Consider the following 8,862-nt stretch of genomic DNA (forward strand, 5'->3'; position numbering starts at 1 on the left):
TTGGTAACTACCGCCAGTGTCCTCAGGGCAGCGAATACCTAAAGTCCTCTGCAGCTTCTCTTCTTGCTGCCGCAGCTCCATGGAGTCCACCAGGTCATAGATGTTGGCCAAAGACCACATGGGCGAGGGGAACCAGGCTTTCACGTCCCCGTCCTTCCCCACCACCAGCATACTGAAGTACTCCCGGTTGATCTTCAGCTGGTCCTGGAGACCAGTGACCACGTCCCGTGACAAAGGCTCGTTCTCCGTTTGGCTCTTTCCTGTCAAGGATAAAGGAAAGGTGTTTGTCATGCTATATCCCCATTATTGCCATCACCATTTGACTGTTAATAAATCAAATCATAGTTGATTGGTCACGTACAAAGATTTGCAGCTGTTATAGCAGGTGCAGCTAAATGCTTATGCTACTAGCTCCAACAGTGAAGGAGAACGTCTATCAAATACAATACAAATAATAAATCAATCTAAACAAGAAATCAAGAAATGACAGAACTGGTCAAATGACCAATCCAGAGTCGATATATTAGAGTGAGTATGAATCAGTGTGGGACATGACAGAATAACATACTGCCCTACCAAGCAAAAAGGCAGTAACTGCTCATAGCGTTGAACTGAAAAAAAAGGCATTTATTTACTCTGGTTTCACAGTAACTTTATGCAATTACTGCTAGCATAAACCAAAATTTCTCCAGAACACAATACAATAGAGGCAGGATACTTGTCCACATGATTAAGCATGTATTTAATGTAGCAAAAATGACATTAACTCATTTTCGACCAAATGAGCAGTTACTGCCTTTTTGCTTGGTAGGGCAGCATAGACAGATTGTTTTTCTGTAGCATATCTCTTGGAAAAGGTCTGTGTATAGGAATGGTTAGATCATTCAAAGGGAGTTGGATTCCATTTCCTGCCCAACAACACAGAATGCATGACATGTTGACATTAACTGTTGACATTGTGTTAGTACACAGTATCATCTTTAGAGAAAACAAAAAGACTCACCATTGAGTGGAAACAGTTCCACAGTGCCTGAGGCGGTTGGTCCTGTTCCGATCAACTTCAACAAGGCAAAATGACGGACGCCTGTTGGAAAGACCAACAATGAAATGTAAGAATTTAGTAATTATTCTTCCATTACTTGTGACTGAGAACTATGTGATAATAGCATAATGTTGCTGAGGTTAACCCACAATAATATCACTCAAGGTGTGTAAACTTCAATCCAAAACCTCAAAGAACTGAATCCTCCCCCATTTTTAACACATAACTCTCCATGAGAGTTATATATAAAACAAATCTACTACTGGTACAGAAGATAAAACAACATTTCAAATAACCTAATCAAATTCAAATAAAAAAAAGAATACAAAAATAATTTTACCCATATGGTCACAGGAAAATAGACTTAGTTAAGCAGCCTACCCTTAGTTAATATGGCAAAGAACTTTAAACTCCATCATATTTATCAATTACACAAATGACCTTGAAATCAGTATTACAAATGACCTTAAATTCATTATCCAAATGGCTTTCCAATGAGGGTGATGAAGCCACAACGGAAAGTCATGACAGAGGTCATAGTGTAACATTCTGGGTGTAGTGGGTGAGAAGTCAGGCGCAGGAAGCAGAGAGTTCAGGGTAGTGCTAATTTAATGCACAAAACAGCGAACATAAGCCAACCACACGAAAACACAGAGCGCACAACAAAACAAATACCCCAAACATGGGGACTTAAACTGTCCAGCAAAACCCACAAAATGGGAAACGCGTAACCCACAGACGTGCACACAAGTTACAACAAACAATCCCGCACACAGAGCAGGCGGGCAAATAAAGCCTGACTAATCAGCCTAAACACAAACAGGTGAAACCAATAAACAGAAAGGGGAGAAAGGATCAGTGGCAGCTAGTAGGCCGGTGACGACGACCGCCGAGCGCCACCCGAACAGGAAGGGGAGCCACCTTTGGTAGGAGTCGTGACACATAGGTCATATAAACCCTTCAAAGAAGTGTTTCTTACTACATTAGACAACTTTAAAAATAGTCAAACATTTCCTACATGTTGTATCCCAGGTTCCCAGAACATTCCTTTATCAAAAGAATTCACATGTTTATTTAAAACTCAGAAAATAAAAACTCATAAAAAATTCCATGTGCATGCATGCCCCTTTAAGATACCTTGGCACTAAAACAAATGGAAAACTCAATAAACCCAAAGGAAATTTAAAAAACAAATCAAACATAGTATTTTAAAAACACCAACAAATAGTCATAAAACATGTGTTGTGTGTGTGTGTATTTGCAAACCTTAAGGTAAAAACACAAAAACTTCCAGGCCCTTTTCAAATTGGATAGTTTACGGCCTCAATCTCCCTCACTTTCTCCAAGATTATAGTCCCAGGAAACATTTCAGAAAGAGACAATGACACCCCCATTTTCCCAGAATAAACACAAAACACTTTGTTAGCAATCATTATACTACACCGATTCAGAAACACAAAAGTTAACTATAAACAAAACCTAATAATAATGATAATTCCACTGTACCTCAAATCATTAATCATTAGTTTTAATCTACATCAATGTATATGTATGCTAAATTGAACATACGCTACCCTTAGATACAATTATCCTGGTATCATTACTATCTAAATGTTTTTTTCCTCTGTCGCAAATGTAGTACATTTCTCAGCGTAAGGAATAAGTGATATTTAATCCCAGGCATTTAATAAAATGTTGTTTGAGACGTGTTCTCCCATGGCTCCTTTAACATACATACTTTAGGTTACTTCCATCCATTCCGGAAGAAAGAAACCTACTCAAACATATCAGATAATACAATGTTTAATTAAGTCAACACCTAAAATAAACAATAAACAGTAAACAAATAAACAAACCCATAACCCCTTTCCACCAATCTAATCATTTCAACTTGTTGCATAAATTTCGTAAAAACTATCCTGATTCTTAACAAATCTAAAATCTTTCAAAAGTGGGCGCTGTCTCATCAGCGTAAAAATCAAAACTAACTTTTTTTTCCACTCATATCTACAATGTTTGCATTCCCCAAAGGTCAATACTGTTCAGCTCGTACATTAATGATCTTCCTTCTGTCTGTACAGGGTCTGAAGTTCCAATGTATGCTGATGATGCAGTGATAAATGCATACAAATAACAAACAACAACCTACACAAGAACTCACTACTGTAATGGTTTAGATGACAAAGTTGCACAGAGACTCATGTTTGCATCTCAATTTTAAAAAACAGTCTGCATGTTCCTCACAAAGAAAACAACTGATGCCCCTGAGACAGATGTCTATGTATCAGGGGAAAAGCTCCAGGTGGTATCGGATTTTAAGTACCACGGCATCATACTTGATTCCAACCTCTCTTTTAAAAAGCAAATGAAAAGAAAAATAACTCAAATAACCAAATTCAACCTAGCAAATTTCCAAAACATATGAAATTGTTTTGACTACAGAGGTTAACAAAACTATATTTAAAATGTATGATACCCTCACTTAACATACTACTTGACTAGTTTGGCCCAAGCTTGCAGTTCAACATTAAAACCCATTCAGTCTGTCTGCAAACAGGCTCTCAAAGTACTTGAAAGGAAACCCAATAGCTATAGAAAGCATAAGCTCCTGAGTTGGAAAAAGTCTTATGCAATATACTGACTATCTTGAATTGAAGATTCTAAATGTCCAGGCTCCCCCTCCACTCAGTACTTTTGTTAAACAGATAACCCAAACCTTATGGCAACAAATCCACAAGATCCACCATGAGAGATGACTGTATAGTTCCCTTAAGGAAAAGCATCTTTAGTCAAACTACTTTCAGTGTGTAAAAATACAAATGAACTCAAACTGCAATCCACTTCAATTACATGACATTGTTCCACGTAATGGAAACAGATTATAATGTTAGAATACATTAACTTCCTGTTCAAATTCACTGGTGTTGCCTCAACAATCAAACCAATATTCAATAACCAGAAACCATCACAAAACTTTTACGATTCAACTATTCAGACCTGAATCACTTTCATCCCAACATAACCCAACGCACACAACCCTCTTATTATTTTTTTTACCAGTGGGTAAAAATATAATCCCTACTCAAACAACATTCTACCTTACCTCTATCGTAAGATTAAAACCAAACTTTACAACTTTCTCTTCTCTTTCGGCTTCACACTTATGAAATGTTCAAGACTTTAAAAATAACATATAAAGCGCCAAATGTATTCATTAGATTTAGGTAACTGTCTCTTCCTTGATTCAGTTATTTAAATATGACTCCTATTTTAATAAGTTATTTCAGCAGACCATTTAGGCAACAGACGTATCACATCAAACTCGCCTCGCTATTTAAGTTGAATTAATTCGTCATTCAATTTGAACCAAACAAGCTGTTATGAACTTGAGTGAAGACCCAAAAGCGGTTTTAACAGAAAACAGAGTTCTTTAATGAAAATACAGGAATGGCATAAATCCTTTTCCAACGTTGTCAGCGGAACAAAAAGAACGTTTGTATAGTGCAGGATGCTCCTGCCAGGCAGACTCCGACAGGACAGGACAAGGTGGAAGCAAACGAGACGACAGCTTGCTTCTGGCATCAAAAAACACAAACAAGAATCAGACACTGAAAGTAGCAGGAACAGAGAGAGAAATAGAGACCTAATCAGAGGGGGAAGAGAGAACAGGTGGGGAAGAGTGAAAGAGCTAGTTAGGGCAGATGTAGAACAGCTGAGGAATGAGAGACAGAGAAGGTAACCTAAAAAGACCAGCAGAGAGAGAGAATGAAGAGAAAGGACAGGAACAGACATAACAAGACATGACAGTACCCCCCCACTCACCGAGCGCCTCCTGGCGCACTCGAGGAGGAAACCTGGCGGCAACGGAGGAAATCATCGATCAGCGAACGGTCCAGCACGTCCCGAGAGGGAACCCAACTCCTCTCCTCAGGACCGTACCCCTCCCAATCCACTAGGTACTGATGACCACGGCCCCGAGGGCGCATGTCCAAAATCTTACGAACCCTGTAGATGGGTGCGCCCTCGACAAGGATGGGGGGAGGGACGAGCGGGGGCGCGAAGAACGGGCTTAACACAGGAGACATGGAAGACCGGGTGAACGCGACGAAGATAGCGGGAGAAGAAGTCGCACTGCGACAGGATTAATGACCTGGGAAATACGGAACGGACCAATGAACCGCGGGGCCAACTTGCGAGAAGCTGTCTTAAGGGGAAGGTTCTGAGTGGAGAGCCATACTCTCTGACCGCAACAATATCTAGGACTCTTGGTCCTACGCTATTAGCGGCCCTCACAGTCTGCGCCCTATTACGGCAAAGTGCCGACCTGACCCCCTTCCAGGTGCGCTCGCAACGCTGGACAAAAGCCTGAGCGGAGGGGACGCAGGACTCGGCGAGCTGAAATGAGAACAGCGGAGGCTGGTACCCGAGGCTACACTGAAAAGGGGATAGACCGGTAGCAGACGAGGGAAGCGAGTTGTGGGCGTACTCTGCCCAGGGGAGCTGTTCTGACCAAGACGCAGGGTTACGAAAAGAAAGACTGCGTAAAATGCGACCAACAGTCTGATTGGCCCGTTCGGCTTGACCGTTAGACTGGGGATGAAAGCCGGACGAGAGACTGACGGAAGCCCCAATCAAACGGCAAAACTCCCTCCAAAATTGAGACGTGAACTGCGGACCTCTGTCGGAAACGACGTCAGACGGAAGGCCATGAATTCGGAAAACATTCTCGATAATGATCTGAGCCGTCTCCTTAGCAGAAGGGAGCTTATCGAGAGGAATGAAATGAGCCGCCTTAGAGAATCTATCGACAACCGTAAGAATAACTGTCTTCCCGCTGATGAAGGCAGTCCGGTGATAAAATCTAAAGCGATGTGAGACCACGGTCGAGAGGGAATGGGAAGCGGTCTGAGACGGCCGGCAGGAGGAGAGTTCCCAGATTTAGTCTGCGCGCAGACCGAACAAGCGGCGACAAATCGACGCGCGTCACGTTCCCGAGTGGGCCACCAGAAACGCTGGCGAATGGAAGCGAGCGTACCCCGAACGCCGGGGTGGCCGGCTAACTTGGCAGAGTGGGCCCACTGAAGAACGGCCGGACGAGTAGGAACGGGAACGAACAGAAGGTTCCTAGGACAAGCTCGCGGCGACGGAGTGTGAGCGAGTGCTTGCTTTACCTGCCTCTCAATTCCCCAGACAGTCAACCCGACAACACGCCCGTCAGGGAGAATCCCCTCGGGGTCGGTGGAGACCTCAGAAGAACTGAAGAGACGAGATAAAGCATCAGGTTTGGTGTTTTTTGAGCCCGGACGATAAGAAATAACAAACTCGAAACGAGCGAAAAACAGAGCCCAACGAGCCTGACGCGCATTAAGTCGTTTGGCTGAACGGATGTACTCAAGGTTCCTATGGTCAGTCCAAACGACAAAAGGAACGGTCGCCCCTCCAACCACTGTCGCCATTCGCCTAGGGCTAAGCGGATGGCGAGCAGTTCGCGATTACCAACATCATAGTTACGTTCTGACGGCGATAAGCGATGAGAGAAAAACGCGCAAGGATGGACCTTGCCGTCAGAGAGAGAGCGCTGAGAAAGAATGGCTCCCACGCCCACCTCTGACGCGTCAACCTCAACAACAAACTGTCTAGAGATGTCAGGTGTAACAAGAATAGGTGCGGATGTAAAACGATTCTTAAGAAGATCAAAAGCTCCCTGGGCGGAAACGGACCACTTAAAGCACGTCTTAACAGAAGTAAGGGCTGTGAGAGGAGCTGCCACCTGACCGAAATTACGGATGAAACGACGGTAGAAATTAGCGAAGCCCAGAAAGCGCTGCAGCTCGACGCGTGACTTAGGAACGGGCCAATCAATGACAGCCTGGACCTTAGCGGGATCCATCTTAATGCCCTCAGCGGAAATAACGGAACCGAGAAAAGGGACAGAGGCGGCATGAAAAGTGCACTTCTCAGCCTTCACATAAAGACAGTTCTCCAAAAGGCGCTGGAGGACGCGTCGCACGTGCTGAACATGAATCGAGAGAGAGACGGTGAAAAAATCAGGATATCGTCCATGTAAACGAAAACAAAAATGTTCAGCATGTCTCTCAGGACGTCGTTAACTAGTGCCTGAAAGACAGCTGGAGCGTTAACGAGGCCGAAAGGAAGAACCCGGTATTCAAAGTGCCCTAACGGAGTGTTAAACGCCGTCTTCCACTCGTCCCCCTCCCTGATGCGCACGAGATGGTAGGCGTTACGAAGGTCCAATTTGGTGAAAAACCTGGCTCCCTGCAGGATCTCGAAGGCTGAAGACATAAGAGGAAGCGGATAACGATTCTTAACTGTTATGTCATTCAGCCCTCGATAATCCACGCATGGGCGCAGGGACCCGTCCTTCTTCTGAACAAAAAAACCCCGCTCCGGCGGGGGAGGAGGAGGAGACTATGGTACCGGCGTCGAGCGAAACCGACAAATAATCCTCGAGAGCCTTACGTTCGGGAGCCGACAGAGAGTATAATCTACCCCGGGGGGAGTAGTTCCCGGAAGGAGATCAATACTACAGTCATACGACCGGTGTGGAGGGAGAGAAGTGGCCTTGGAACGACTGAACACCGTGCGCAGATCGTGATACTCCTCCGGCACCCCTGTCAAATCGCCAGGCTCCTCCTGTGAAGAAGAGACAGAGGAAACAGGAGGGATAGCAGACATTAAACAGGTCACATGACAAGAAACATTCCAGGATAGGATAGTATTACTAGACCAATTAATAGAAGGGTTATGGCGCACTAGCCAGGGATGACCCAAAACAACAGGTGTAAAAGGTGAACGAAAAATTAAAAAAGAAATGGTTTCGCTATGATTACCAGAGACAGTGAGGGTTAAAGGCAGCGTCTCACGCTGAATCTTGGGGAGAGAACTACCATCTAAAGCGAACAAGGCCGTGGGCTCCCTAACTGTCTGAGAGGAATGTCATGTTCCCGAGCCCAGGTCTCGTCCATAAAACAGCCCTCCGCCCCAGAGTCTATCAAGGCACTGCAGGAAGCAGATGAACCGGGCCAGCGGAGATGGACCGGAAAGGTAGTGCGTGATCCAGAAGGAGAGGCCTGAGTAGTTGCGCTCACCAGTAGCCCTCCTCTTACTGATGAGCTCTGGCTTTTACTGGACATGAGGTGACAAAATGACCAGCGGAGCCGCAGTAGAGACAGAGGCGATTGGTGATTCTCCGTTCCCTCTCCTTGGCCGAGATGCGAATACCCCCAGCTGCATAGGCTCAGCATCCGAGCCGGCGGAGGAGGGTGGCAGTGATGCGGCAGGTGGCAGTGATGTGGAGAGGGGAGCAACGGAGAACGTGAGCTCCTTTCCACGAGCTCGGCGACGAAGATCAAACCGTCGCTCTATGCGAATAGCGAGAGCTATTAAGGAGTCCAGACTGGAAGGAACCTCCCGGGAGAGGATCTCATCCTTAACCTCGACGTGGAGACCCTCCAGAAAACGAGCGAGCAAAGCCGGCTCGTTCCAGTCACTAGAGGCAGCGAGAGTGCGAAACTCAATAGAATAATCCGTTATGGATCTATTCCCCTGACATAGGGAAGACAGGGCCCTGGAAGCCTCCTCGCCAAAAACAGAACGGTCAAAAACCCGTATCATCTCCTCCTTAAAGTCCTGATACTGGTTAATACACTCAGCCCTCGCCTCCCAGACTGCCGTGCCCCACTCACGCGCCCGTCCGGTAAGGAGAGAAATGACGAGGCGATGCGGGCTGCGCTCCTGGAGTAAGTGTTGGGCTGGAGAGAGAACACCACATCACACTGAGTGAGGAATGAGCGGCACTC

This window comes from Oncorhynchus masou, chromosome 11, assembly GCF_036934945.1.
Source record: "Oncorhynchus masou masou isolate Uvic2021 chromosome 11, UVic_Omas_1.1, whole genome shotgun sequence".
Lineage (NCBI taxonomy): Eukaryota > Metazoa > Chordata > Actinopteri > Salmoniformes > Salmonidae > Oncorhynchus > Oncorhynchus masou.